The sequence below is a fragment of the Halichoerus grypus genome, chromosome 4 (assembly GCF_964656455.1).
Source record: "Halichoerus grypus chromosome 4, mHalGry1.hap1.1, whole genome shotgun sequence".
Taxonomy (NCBI): Eukaryota; Metazoa; Chordata; class Mammalia; order Carnivora; family Phocidae; genus Halichoerus; species Halichoerus grypus.
The window spans coordinates 154,304,880-154,320,154 of NC_135715.1; the positions used below are offsets into that span (position 1 = coordinate 154,304,880).

Below are 15,275 nucleotides of genomic sequence, written 5' to 3' on the forward strand. Positions count from 1 at the left end.
CAAATAAGAAGTATATTCAATTTCATTACAGATGGACCAGCCACTTAGTATTACCACTGGGTCAGGCATGCCAAGGAAGTTTAATTTTCTCTTTGTGTTCTGGGGGACTCCTTCCCCACCTCCTTGCACATCTGGAGTATTATAATCTTGTAAATGCAAAATTACATTATATTCCCTCTTCTGTAACTTTTTCTCAATCAAAACAAATACAATAGAAAAGAGAGTTATAAATATTTCCCATGGCAACATCCCTCCAACAGCTTATCAGCTCACTATGGTGTCATACTGTCCAATAATCTCAACGTAAAATATCTTTACAAATGGGTCCTGTAGATTCTTTACACCATGAAAATCATTAGCAAGGATAATTAACTGAGACTGTGGTGATGAATAGAGCTGCATTTCTGATCAGTGTAATGAAGAACAGAAGCCACTAATTACAGATACAGAGCCTTGAAGCTACTGAGAAATGTAATTTAACATTGCTGCCCAGATTCCACACAGCCTAATATAAGTGCACAATTAAAACAATAAGGTCTTCCCACAGATAATGCTTTTGGGATCATTCCAGGTGTAAGAAAATGTGCCCATCTGCACAAAGTGGCTTGTGATCTAGTAAATACAATGCCTTAAAAATTAAAAATTAAATCTGCCTAAACATTTTGTTAAGTACACCCATCACAACTCTGACCTTCTATCAGATACTGTACACTGGTAATTTCTTTGAATTTTCAAAAGTTTATAAAGACTTCAGTCTTTATATGCAATCCAGAAACAGTGTAAGTATAACAAAACTATGCATCCATAGAACCCTTAGAATGGTCTGTTCCTTAGATACAAGAAAGGCATTTGTTTTACTGCAGATAAAGTAGCAAGTTGTAGACCAGTGTTTCCCAAAATTACATGAGACTCTTGTTAAAATTCAGATTACTGGAAAGTACCCTAGGCAACCAGAATATATTCTCAAAGGAGAGGAGGGGCTGGGATAGTGATTCAGTGAGAGCTCCAGATGATTCTTACCAGCAGACAACTTTGCTGCAGTAGAAAGAAACTGAGTTTGGACTTTAATACTGGTTCACTGAAGGGGGTGCCTGGGTGGCTCAGTTGGTTAAGCCTCTGACTCTTGATTTCAGCTCAGGTCAGGAGATCAAGCACCATGTCAGGCTCCATGCTCAGCACAGAGTCTTTTTTTTTTTTTATGTTATGCTAATCACCATACATTACATCATTAGTTTTTGATGCAGTGTTCCATGACTCATTGTTTGCATATAACACTCCGTGCTCCATGCAGAATGTGCCCTCTTTAATACCCATCACCAGGCTAACCCATCCCCCCACCCCCCTCTCCTCTAGAACCCTCTGTTTCTCAGAATCCCTAGTTTCTCATGGTTCGTCTCCCCCTCCAATTTTTCCCCCTTCATCCTTCCCTTCCTGCTATCTTTTTTTTTTTTTTTAACATATAACGTATTATTTGTTTCAGAAGTACAGGTCTGTGATTCAACAGTCTTACACAATTCACAGCTCTCACCATAGCACATACCAGAGTCTGCTTGAAATTCTCCCTCTCCCTCTACTCCTCCCTCTCCTCCCAGACTTGCGTGCGCATGCTCTCTCTCTCTCTCTCAAATAAATAAAATCTTAAAAAAAAATAGCAGTTCACTGAATCCTAAATCTGTCATTTAATAATTGTGTACCCTACTGAGAGCTATTTCTTCTCTCTGAGTTTCAGATTTTTTACTTGTAAATATGGAAATATATCACTTCATTGGGTACATCTTACAAGTGTATATAAATTGCCTATTAATACGTGTATACATAGGGCACATGCAGCAAATATCAATTCTTTCCCACTTTCTTACCGCCTTTAAAGTTTTTTTTTCTTCAATAAATATATACAGTCTTACTGACGTAAGGAAGTTATGAGAATAGCATCTGCTTCACAACGTAAAGCACCTCATAGTGTGTATCTCAGATAATTAGTCTTATTATAAAGAAGAGGAGTAAATTCAAGAAGACAGCCTTCTATCACGTGCCTGGCCAATGCATCTCACAGTATCAAATGAACATATCTGCACAGACAGTGGCCTTCCTCTGTCGTAGTTTTAGAATCTGGTAGCTGGTTTATCCACTCTAAACCCAGAGAATTTTAGCATAAAGTAGGGGTTATCATCCATTATATGAAATAGCTTGTGATAAAATTCTACTAGTAGCAAAAAAAATCCAAAATATATCAAGTAATATATAAAAGTTAAAACTGTTCATCATTAAAGAGTTATCATACACAATGTCAAATATCCAAGTATTTAGAAATAACTTCTCATGATTATTTTCATGGAGCACAAGAACATGTTTTGGAGTTCAAATGAATGAATCACCATACATTACATCATTAGTTTTTGATGCAGTGTTCCATGATTCATTGTTTGCATATAACACTCAGTGCTCCATGCAGTATGTGCCCTCTTTAATACCCATCACCAGGCTAACCCATATTTTAGAATCAGACCAAAAAGATAGTAATAGTGATAAAATGCTTATCACTAAGTTATGTTTTATGATTATCTTCTTGATTCTAATAAGATTATAATTGATATTACAGAGTCCTAAAAATCTGTCAATAAGAAGTCATGATGGAAGGAAGTTTCCTCTTTAAAAGAAATTTGATCTTATTTCCAAAAAGTATAGTCTTCATCCTTCACCTGTAATCATGTATCTGTGTACTTAACAAATATTTCTTGATGACACATATATAAGCCAACTGGGGTAATATAAAGATTATTTAGATAGGAGAGGTCATAAGGATCTTCACTTCTACAAGTTAAACATTTTTACAAAAGGGTTCAAAGATTGACTAAGAAGGGTGTAACTACCCATGTGAATTCAGAGGACGGCTAGATTATATACACCTGGATGACCAGGCTGGGCACTATAACACTTCACAACTTATTTAATGGCATATGTCAATTCATAGCCAAATGAAGCCTAAAAATGCCAAGAGTATTTCATAGTCTTTGATTGACATTTATATAATTTCCTGAAGTACATACTCAATAGTCAAATTAAGCTCTCCAAAAATGAAGTTAAGCAAAAAATTAATAAACAATATCGACTTATTCTTTAGCTTTTTTTTACTTAATATTTCACAATTTTAACACCAAATTATGTTTGTTTTGACAATAAAAATTTCATCCATATGTGAAGCTGCTTTTCACAGTTCATCATATTGTTCACCTTTTATCCAACTGGTTAGTTTTCACTCTCACGCAAAAGATGTCTTCTTACCAGAGTATTATCTGCATTCATTTTTAATCCTACGCCTTGTAAAGAATGTATTAACTCAATGAACAAAGATTTTTGAACACCTACTTTTTGCCAGGCTAGGCCTTTGTGATAAGTTAGTGAACAAAACAACTCATGGAGCTTACCTCTTAAAACAGAGCGATATGTAATAAACAAACAAACCCATATAACCTGAGACGGCAATAAATGTGATGGAAATGAGGGAACAGAATAAAGGAGATCAAGAAGGTGGGGAAATACCACGTTAAGTACAATTATCAGGGTAGGCCTCCACGGAATAGTCCCATGTGAAGAAAAATGTCGAAGAGGTGAGAGAAAACAATCCAAGCAGAGAAAAAGGCTGGTGCAAGGACCTTAAGGTAAGAGCATATAAAATCTATCTTTAAGGGTGATTTTATTTAATATCAAAAAAAGTTAATAATAGAAATGAAACCTCTAAATCAGGACCCATGCAAAGTATGAATACAGAGGTTCTGAATGAAATTCAATTTATTAATTCAGGGCTTTAGGTCTCAAGTCAAAACATAAATGTCAATGTCTTTTTTTTTTTTTTTTAATTAATCCTATTGGCCCTCTTCCACCCTGGAAAGGAATCCACAATTCTCAGATATAGAAAAGCTTTTTGTTCACAAGTATCATGAATCTTTTTTGAAGACGGAAGACAACAGAGAAAAATGACAGGGCAATCAAGGCATATCCTGAACGTTTGAAGCAACACAGGAACAGGACTGGAAAACAGAGTATCCCATTTCAGTTGGTTAACAGTAATGATATTCCTTACCCAGAGCCATTGATAGCCCCCTCCTATCATTCCCTGTCATATAAATCCTTAAAAAAAATCAAATTGCAAATTTTATAATTATTCTGCCTTCCTCCTAGACCCAAGGATTACTGCATGTCTATTTTTTTAATGAAAAAGTATTCTCCTCCAAAAAAATGAAAAATAAAAATAAATAAAAATAAAAAGATGAGAAACAATAATACAGTAGCCCTTCCTCATCCATGGTTTTGTTTTCTGCAGTTTCATTCACTCAAGGTCAACCGCGGTCAGAAGTAGATGATCCTCCTACTGACATATCATCAAAAGGCAACAGTAGGCTAACGCCTACTTCATTCACCTCGCTTTATCTCACCAAGTAGGCATTTTATCATCTCACGTCATCACAAGAAGGGTAAGAATAGTACAGTAAGATATTTTGAGAGAAACAGGGATGACATTCACACAACTTTTATTAGAGTATATTGTTATAATTGCTTTATTTTATTATTAGTTATTGTTGGTAATCTTTTACTGTTCCTAATTTATAAAATTAAACTTCAGGCTTGTATGTATGTATGGGAAAAAACATAGTATCTATAGGATCTGGTACTATCTGCAGTTGATTCAGGCATCCCCTGGGCCGTGTTGGAATGTATCTCCCATGAATAAGAGGGGACCACTGTAAAAGGTTAAGGGTTGTAAATATTAACAGCAAACCTAGGTACCCAAGGTAAAATAACTGAATTGGACATAAAGCAAAGCTGTGAGCTTTTCTTTTAAGACAACTGTAAATAGAAAGTTTCAGGTTCTATCATTCTCATAATAATAAAAATAAATAAGAGCATTTTCTGCTTTGAGCTTCAGTTCTTTTTTAAAAGTACCATTTTATATATGTCTATCTTACTATTCACCCATGGATGATTTTTATGTCTATTAAAACAGGGAACACTACAGAGGTCTGACAATATTTCACTGCTCTTCAAAGGCTAAGAAAAGTTTTTTAAAAGTCCATATATGATAAAAAATTCAAATATGATAACTTAGCCCTGGCATATAGTAAATATTCAATAAATGTCAGCATCTTTCTCAATGCCTTAATTTTCTTCACTCACTCTCATTTTATATGTACAACTAATCACACTACTGTTTGGAGATTTCTATGAGGCTTTTCCTTGTGTATTAAAAAATGTGTTGAAGTAACATTCGATAGAAATTTTCTATGTTAACATCAATGGCGTACTGTTTATGCCCCTAGACACAGGGATACAACACCTCTCAGAGACTCACTTATTACCATTTCCAACTAGTTTATTTGTTGTAATTAAATTTTTGGCACTTAGCATTTTGAAACCTCAAGTTTAAACAATACAACAAGAAATTTAGAGGTACTTGTAGGAACACTGAAAAGCTTAGCTTGAGAAGAATATGAAACCAGTAAGATAAAGATACCCCTTAAGGAGGAAGGAGATAAAGAAGACATAAAGCTAAAGAGGAGATTAGAGTCAAGGCTTCAATACGTACATTGAATCATTATGTGTATATCTGAAGCTAATATAATACTATATATCAATGAAATCTCAATTAAAAATAATGGACAAGGAAATTAAAAGTAGTTCAATTATCACTACCAAGCCCTCCCCTTCACCGTCTTTAATAGGAAAAAAATGTTTAACTTATTATTTCAGTCATTAATTGTAGAGAGGCATTTGAGTTTCAGTTATATATAAAAAGCCAAAACATCTTTTTGAACACCCTATCTCATTCAATAATTGCCTTATGTGTTTTATATTTAAAATGCCTACGATGTAAAAAGATAAAAATAGTTTAATAATAGAAGAAAAGAAATCATGAGAAAGGAAATAATAAATTCAAGATCAAGATTAGCAGATAGTAAGGCCCACACTGAAGTCTTGAGTAGGTGCAGAGATTCCAAAACGCTGCCTCTAACCTTCCTGCTGGTGAAAGCAAGCGGGATAAAATTTAGAGATGCGGTATCTGTAAGATGAGGGGAGTGGGGAAGGAGCGGGGGCTGTGTTCAAAAGAGATGTACCTTCTACTGATCCTGACGCCTGAGAAAAATGTCTCCTTTGGGATGCTGCAAAGAGGAAGCTGTTCCATATATTGACTGATGTCCCCAATAAACTGACACAAAAGAAGAGCTAACAAGTTCCTTAGGATTGTTTCTTTTAATGTCCATAATGTAAGTTGGTGGTAAAATGCCCCAGTGCGATTCAGTAAAAGCAATTTTATCAAGGGCCAAAACATTGACATCCAAGTATATAGATCCCTGGTGGTCTCAAACCCAGATTTAGTCTATTGAGATCTAAGAGAAAATAACCTTTTTAGGTGTAGAGAGTACATTCATCATGATAGGAAGAATGGCTTTATTTCACTCTTTCTAAAGTTACAGGATTAAAAATTCTTTAAAAAGGTAATTTCCCCAATTAAGCTTCAATAGGCATAATGCCATACTTCTGTAAAGTATGTCAAACAGCATGATGGTTAATGATCAGTTCTCCAAAAAGGGAATCACCGTGGGAAATTTCTGTTTTGATTTTTTTCTTCCTGAGGCCAGAGCAGTAGTAGCATTTTTATCTGTCTATATTCTCTATCAAGGTTCACTTTGAAGATTTCAAAGGCAATGTTTGGGAAGTGAAAATAGCTCTCATTTTTATTCCTTTTCAAAAGTTCAGGTCAGCATGTAAAAGTGGCAACCCTTTTAATCCCAGGGAAAAATACTTTTAGACAAACTATGCAGGTATTCTTTTTTTTTCTGGGAATAAATTAAAAGTAATGTGGAGGAATTTTATAGATAATGCATTGGCACAGTAGGGCACTAAAAACAGAACAGGTGGAAATCATCATAGTTCTCTACTAATATAGACTTTGTACATTTAAGACATGGCACATTTAATGGAAGCCTTGAGGGCAAAAATAAAATTAAATAATACACTCAAAGACAAAGAATCTGATTTTTTTCTTTTAATAACAGCTAGTTGACATATTGCCAGACACTATAATAGTGGATTTATTTAGGATACTGATATTTTACAAGAAATATATTCTCATTATATGAACACACTTTAGTCCCAATCCTTTTCTTCCAGCATCAAGGGACTGCTGCTTTGAGGGAAAAAAAAAAAAGGAGAACATGAAGATCATACAACACCTAGTAGATGTTTCCCTGGCAACAAAAATTTTCCATTCATCTTGCAGTTTCAGTGGTTTCATTCAACATCACCTCACTGAAAGCAGGGTGATGGAGAGGAGGAAAATTATTAAGTGTTACCCTTGAACTAGGGAGTAATGTACTTTAAAGGGCCCAGCAACCAGTTTTAGTTTACCTAATGTATGCCCCTACATATCTTTTATTACTGTTTCTTCTTAAAAAATCTTTAGAGAGAGAATTCCTTACAGTAAGTTGTTCATCTAAAATTTTCAGATTTGCTTTTTATTACTAACAGAACCACTTTTCAGATAATTCTTAGTAAATTAATATGTAAAGTTTTACAAGCTTATGTATCTTATACACATAACTAATTCCCCAGGATGGTATCAGTATTATATCATGTCACAACTGATTAGACAACATTTAATCTAAATAAACTTTATGTTTCATATATAAAAGCCATTGCTATAAAAATAATCTTATTGGGTTTCCATAGATATTATCTTAAATAATTCTTATACTTTATTAATGGATTTTCCTGAATGCTTTCTAACTCTATATGCATTTTAAGTTAATATATAACCAAAATTAGATTAATTTGTCTAAATCCTAAGAGAATCTCATAATTACATTCAAATTCTAGATTTTACAACTAGCCTGAATTTCAGATTCTGAAATCCCAAAATCTTTGAAAAACAAAATGTTCCCTAACTTACTTTATGGCAAAATCTGACTTGAATTAACTATGATACTGTATATGTATTCTCTATTAATCACATTTAGGTTGAATATTCATATAATTTACTGCCAAAATATGTGTTCATCCAGATTCTTCAAAGTATATATTACATATGCAATTTATGATCGTTCTGAAATACAAAAAATTCTGACTTCTGTTCCCAAGGTTTAGTGGGCCTAGATAGACACATCACTATGACAGATAATGGATAATTTGAATATAAAATAAATGGAGTAATTATTTTAATTTCCTGAATAAAATAATAACTTATGACTCCATATTGATATAAACAAATAGGCAAAGAGAAAGCTCTCCTTACAATAGAAAGCTAGAATATATATATTTATATGATATTTATTTATATATATTTATTTACTTATATATATTTATTTATATCTTATATGTAAATAATATAGTATATAATTATAATTATAAAAATATATAAATATGTATATATTTAAATAACATAATATAAATAATATATAACAAAGCATATATATTGTTCAATATATATGTATAAATATATATATATAAAATTAGAAAATCATCAATGGTTGATAATACCTGTGGGTGAAAGTTTGATAAGCAGTAAGATATTTACATAGTTTCAAAATATCTTTGTACTATTTTTTTAATAGATTACAGAATAAAATATAGTAACTTTAGACTGAAGAAACCTAGTAGATACCACCTTAACCACCGAACTTAGCCTCACCAATACTGAAGTAAAACCAGAATCATTTTTGTCTTGATCTCATTTACTGAGAACAACAACAAAAATCACTCCTAGAGCACTTCTGTTACAATTGTATAAAGTAAGTCTAATAATGAAAAATTATAAGATATATACATTGATGCATATTCTATGAAATAACTGATTTTTGCTTTTCAAAAAAAAATCAAAATCAAGAAAGACAAAGAAAAGCTGAGAAACTAACTGTGCCAGCAAATGTCATTCTAGATAATATAATTTTGATAAGGATGACCTGCAATGAAATTTACTCCAATCAAAAATAATTAGTCCTCAGTATTATCAAGTGTGTGAAAATAGTGCTAAATTTTAATGCAAATAAAATGAACATTCAACTCTAAGTAAAAGCAATAAGGGGAATTATTTAATGAGAAAAGTTAAATTTCTTTTAACTTTAAATTATTTAATGAGAAAAGTTAGTATTTTTTGGCCATTAACAGCTGGGAATGGTGGAAGGAAAAGAAGCAAATAAACAAATGTAATGGAAGAAAATAAGAAGTAGTAAAAGAAAAGGAAATAAATTCATCTAGAAATGATCAGTCCTAGATATCCAGGAAACAACTGAGTTATCGTATTATGGTATAAAACATAATAAGTCTTAGTCAATAGAAAAAAAAGTTTGAAATAGTTATATTTAAGAAGATTTAAATGACTCATTAGGAATCAAAATGTTTGAAAGTGTTGAAAAATAAAGCAACTTTAAGTAAAAAAAAAATGCACATATTATGAGAAACAGGCCCTTGGATTTAAAGAGCCAACATTTGGGTCTCAAACACATTTTTATTTCTTTCTTGTTTTTATTAACTTTATTTTTCCCCATTTTTTAAAATTAAATTTAATTAACATATAGTATATTATTAGTTTCAGAGGTAGAATTTAGTGATTCATCAGTTGCATATAACACCCAGAGCTCATTATATCAAGTACCCTCTTTAATGTCCATCACCCAGTTACCCCATCCTCTCCACCACCTCCCCTCCAGGAATCCTCAGTTTGTTTCCTATAGTCTCTGATGGTTTGTTTCTCTCTCTGTTTTCATCTTATTTTTCCTTCCTTATGTTCATCTGTTTTCTTAAATTCCACATATGAGTGAAATCATATGATATTTGTCTTTCTCTGACTGACTTATTTCACTTAGCATAATACCCTCTAGTTCTATCCATGTCATTGAAAATGGCAAGATTTCATTCTTTTTGATGGCTGAGTAATATTCCAGTGTGTGTGTGTGTGTGTGTGTGTGTGTGTGTGTGTGTGTACCACATTTTCTTTTTTGATAAGATACTTCTGTTGTGAAGGATTTTATAATGTGACTTTCATGTTAGCTTTTTTTTTTTTTTTTTTTTTAAGAAAATTAAAGGGAGAGTCAGGAGGCTTTTCATTCTGCATGAAATGGGGAAAAAATGAGCCTTTAGCTATTACTTCTTCCTCTGTATTTCTTGTTATTAAATGATATGACCATCCATCAAGCCAAAACTTGAGATTGACTCTGTCCCCCAGAATCTCATTAAATCAGTCACTTAGACATGATTAGTCCTCTTTTCATTTATTGCTACATACTTTCTATTACCTTCAACCTAACTAAGACATCCTTAGTTCAAAATTTTATAATTTATCTAGTAGATTAATTCCTTACTTTCTAAATTAATTTTCTGGACTCTAACCCTACTTGATTCTTATTAACATATTATCTAGAGGCATGACAGTCTTGTTTTTCCTTAAAAAAAAAAAAAAAGTGTACTGATGCTTTTCTATTGAAGAAATCTCTTTAGTGGCTTTCCACTGCTTTTGGGATAAGGTTCAAACTGACTATCATGGCCTATAGTTTTGAAAAAAAAAATTCAATGTTTAAAAAAAGTAAAATTCAGATGCTTGAAATTTCAGTTATCCTATAAGACTTACATTCATACAGGACCACTGAATAGAGATGATACATACTATATTACTACTGCTACTACAGTACAATAGTATTATTATTATAGTTATCCATCTTGGTTTCAGCAGAGGTGACTTTTTTTTTTTAAAGTAACTGTATTCTAGATATTAAAAAGTCACTAGAAAAAAACAGTCACTAGATGGGGAGATGTGGTGCTGGTAATGTTCTATCTTTTGATCTGAGTGTTGGTTATAAAAGTAAGTTCATTTGAGAAAAGTCACCAAATATAAAATTGTGGTTGTTGCAATTTTTGGTATGTACATTATAACAGTAAACATTTTTAAATTTGAGGATTTAGAAAGAAGATACATAGTATAAAAAAGAGAAAGGAAAGAAGAAAAGGAGAAATATGTAGTAATATGTGCTCATTTTAATAAATAATGCCATAGAAGATCAAAATTTTCCCTGTAAGATTATTAAGATGAATTATCTGAACAATAATTTTCATGAGGTTCCTTTATTAGCCCTCAAATTACATGTATTTCTAATCAAGAGCAAAAACATTCCAAAAATTCTATTCTACATCTGTATAGCTGACCTTATTTTTCTAATATACATATATTTTTTCAAACCATGCCCTTCAATATAGAAACAGATACTGAATTTGTCCATATTTATTTAGGTCTTTCCTCAGCCTTACTACTAACCCTGTGTCTTATTGTTAGCTCAGTGAGCTGGCACTAGCTTTACACCTCAAGATGTTTACTCTGACTAATTTAGCTACTGATCTTCTAATGTCTAGTGTTTGGCAATAAAGTCCCAGTTGGAATTTCTAACCAACAGCAGTTTGCATTTAGTTTCTGAATCTCTGTTTTACAATCTTCCCTTCTGATTTCATGAAGACAATTGCTCCTAGGGATACCTGAACCTGAAATGAACTGAAAATATTTTACAGCTTTTCAACTTGCCAGCAGTAGAAGAAAAATTCATACCAATCTCAGCACTCTGAACAGCTGTTGCTATAAGGTGATGTTGCTAAAAATCCCAAAATAGAACAAGGCAAATACCATCCCTGCGAGGGTTCTACTATGTTTTGGAGATCTCCAGCTGGAAACTTAATTGTAATTTAAACAGAGCAAACAGAAACAGCTTTCCTGCATCTATTCACCATACTTTTATTGAATTGGATAATATAATCAATAAGTCACAATACACTCTAATGTGGTACTATGTAATATTCTAGGAGCAGAGAAATTTGATCTCTGCTGCCTATTATTTCCATCTTCCTGCACTGCATTCCTCTAGGATTTAGATAATATATTTCCCCATTCTAACCAAGTCTTTAAACACTTGCAATCTATTTCTTCTTTTTTGTGTTAGTGCTCATCAGCCAAAGACCATCAGGAAAACACCTGGGTTTATTCTTGTTCACAGCGAGAAAGGCATGGAGAAATGTGCAGTGTCTTGGTAAGAAGGTGTATTAGAGTTCCCAAGAGAAACAGAACCAAAAGGACGAAAGAGACAGACAGAAGGGTGGATTATAGAGACATGCCCAGAAATAATGTTTTACCAACTATCTGGGTATACCTTAGCCCAAACAAGTTGACACATAAAATTAACTATCACAGAGGGTATTTAAAAAAGCCTATTATATAATTTAGGTTTTGGTTGAGTTACTCGGTGAAGAGGTTTAAGGAAACAGGACTTGGGCCTGGTTTGTCTACTATCAGGAGGTGGGGGCAATTCTATGATTATCTCAAAAAATCTTATCTATGGAATGGATACTAAAGTAAGGCTCAATGTTATAATTAGTTGAGAAACAGTAGTTGCAGGCGCCTGGGTGGCTCAGTCGGTTAAGCGTCTGCCTTCCGCTCAGGTCATGATCCCGGGGTCCTGCGACTGAGTCCCACACTGGGCTCCCTGCTCTATGGGGAACTTGCTTCTCCCTCTGCCTCTGCCTCTCTGCCTTTCTCTCTCTCTCTCATGAATAAATAAATAAAATCTTAAAAAAAAAGACAGCAGTTGCTCATATTAACTGGGGAAGGGTTACACTTGGAATGTTGGTATGTTGCTGCTTGGACAATGCTTTGTCTATGCTCACACATGATTACAGAGTGGTCTCATTTTTGTCTTTATCCATCATGGTTACAGAGTGGTCTTATCTAATTTTAAGGTTCTGTGAAAAATTTTATGTTCAAAAGGAGACGCAAAGACCTGTGAGTGCTAGGTAAGCTTCTAGCACCACCAAGGCCTGGTTGAAAGTACCAAGTCGGGTCCAATATGCCTAGGGTTTGCTGTTTCTCACTTGTTTCTATTAAAGAATGTTAACAGAATGTTACATAGTAAAGTATAAAGTGTAAAAAAAAAAAAAAAAATCACGCAAAATTTTGGGAATTTCTCATAGAGGTTTTTATTCACTGATGTATTTATGTTTGTACTTAGTTTTGGAAGTGAAGGCAAAGTTTTTTCAATTTCTTTTTAATCATATTATCTAGAGCATGCATGGTGGTTATACAGGGATACAATTTCTTTTAAGGCCTTCTACAATTATATTTTAGTTAAGAAATGTATATTTCACTAGTGCAAATTTGAGAAACCTTATTTCTGGCCTGAGCTCTTCTTATGATAAATACATCTTTACCTGTTTTTATGTGGCCTGGCCAAGTAAAGCACCAGAGGCCCTTGGCAGAACCCTTATTCTCGTCAGGCTGTGCTCTGCCTGAACGAGGAGTGTCATACCTCAGCCACCCCTCCAAAGCAAGCTCATCTGGCAGCATATTTCCCACTACCGCATCTTAATTCATGAACCAGGTATGGGATAATCTATCTCCGGATCCTCTCAATGGCTCACTCAAAGCAATGGCTCCTCCATTCACATTGGTTTTACTTTGGTCGCGATCTTCTCAACTGTCAAGTGCTAGAGGGCAAAAGCTTCATTCACCTCTACCATACCCATCTCCTTAAGGTCCAGTCTTGTTTTATTTACTGCCTCATTGATAGTAGGGACAAGCCCAATATCTATGATCGAGGGATCACATCCAGACACAAAATAGCCCATTATTCTTGCCAGTGGTGTGACGTTATGTTTCTTTGCCAGCGACTTCGCTAGCTTCGAAAGTGCCAGATATTCCCAGTGCACTACCTGAAGTGACGGTCCCTTCTTTTGTGAATACTGGAGGAAGTTTATTTAACTGCTCCAGGCTTGTTCGGAGCCCAGCAGGCTCATCTACTTCACTGCCTGTGTTCCTTTCTCTGTCTTCACCTCAGTTGGTAACTTCTCATTATTAAAGTAACCAGCATCATTAGCAGCTTTCCGACTCTGCTGTGATTACAGGGCATATTTGTTATATTCTTTTCTGCTACTTTTATGTTCTGCAGCAAAATTCTCTGCAGTAATTCCCATGGGAAATTGGACATGTTGATCTGTTAATGTTGCTCACAAAGACACTTCCAGCTTGAGAGCATCTCCAAACTTGGTTCTAAAATGCACGTTTCTGACACAGTAGAGAACCCGGCTCATATTTTTGGTTCCTCCATACAATACAGCTTCAGCATCTTAAATACAAACTTCCTGACACTGATTCACAATGGACGGGAAAGCAGAGCCACAGAGCCTATTAATGGTGAGAGCTGAGGTTTCTTTTGAGATACCCATACTCAAACCAACATGCCTTGCTGAGTATATGGTATCGGAAGAACCATTTGCTAGTTTATTATAAAGCATACAACTCAAGTGCAGACAAATGGAAGACACGCATATAGCAAGGTATGGAGAGGTGGGGAGCTGGGGTTCTGTGCCCTTCCCGGCATACCACACTCTAGGAGCTTTCATCTGTTCACCAACTTCAAAGCTTGGATTCGTTTATTTCTCATTCGTAACAGAAAGATTTATAAAAGAATGGAATTAATCTTTAATAGAAGAATTCTCCAAATTCTGGGGAGGATAGTATCCTTTGAGTCAATGGGCTTCAATAAGGTTCAGCAATAAGGTTTATTATATGTGACTTTAGGATAGACAACGGATTTTTAGATATGACACCAAAAGTTGTAGGTAGTTTTAACATGCCTCCAAAATCTTGGCAAATATAAGTTCAGTCTCTCCTGTCCTGTTATTTTTTTGCACTTGGAATTTTCTTTATATACAGTTTCTGATTAAGAAAAATTCTGATTTAGGGCGCCTGGGTGGCTCAGTTGGTTGAGCGACTGCCTTCGGCTCAGGTCATGATCCTGGAGTCCCTGGATCGAGTCCCGCATCGGGCTCCCTGTTCGGCGGGGAGTCTGCTTCTCCCTCTGACCCTCCCCCCTCTCATGTACTCGCTCTCTCTCATTCTCTCTCTCTCAAATAAATAAATAAAATCTTTAAAAAAAAAAAAAAGAAAAATTCTGATTTAGAGGAATTAAAGACTCATGTTTAAAATATTGAGATAAAAATATAATTTTCAGTGCCATTACCATGTTATACTTAAAAAGAGCTGTTTTATGCCAAATTCATAATACTTCTATAATAGGAACCATCTTATCTTACTTGATTGAGATAATTATTTGGTCAGTTAATTGAAGTAGTTTAAAGCAGGAAGCATGAACAAATGTATGCATACCTTAAAAATTTTATTTCAAGTTAAAACATATATACAACCACCGTATGATGGAAGGAAATTCTTTCCTGTAGTTTGCTGATTTGTG

General features: G+C 34.1%; 1 pseudogene; it reads right to left on the bottom strand.

Moving 5' to 3' along the window:
* Nucleotides 1-13,339: 13,339 nt before the first annotated feature.
* On the bottom strand, nucleotides 13,340-14,424 carry LOC118525794 (3-ketoacyl-CoA thiolase, mitochondrial pseudogene; annotated as a pseudogene).
* Between the last annotated feature and the right edge of the window lie 851 nt (nucleotides 14,425-15,275).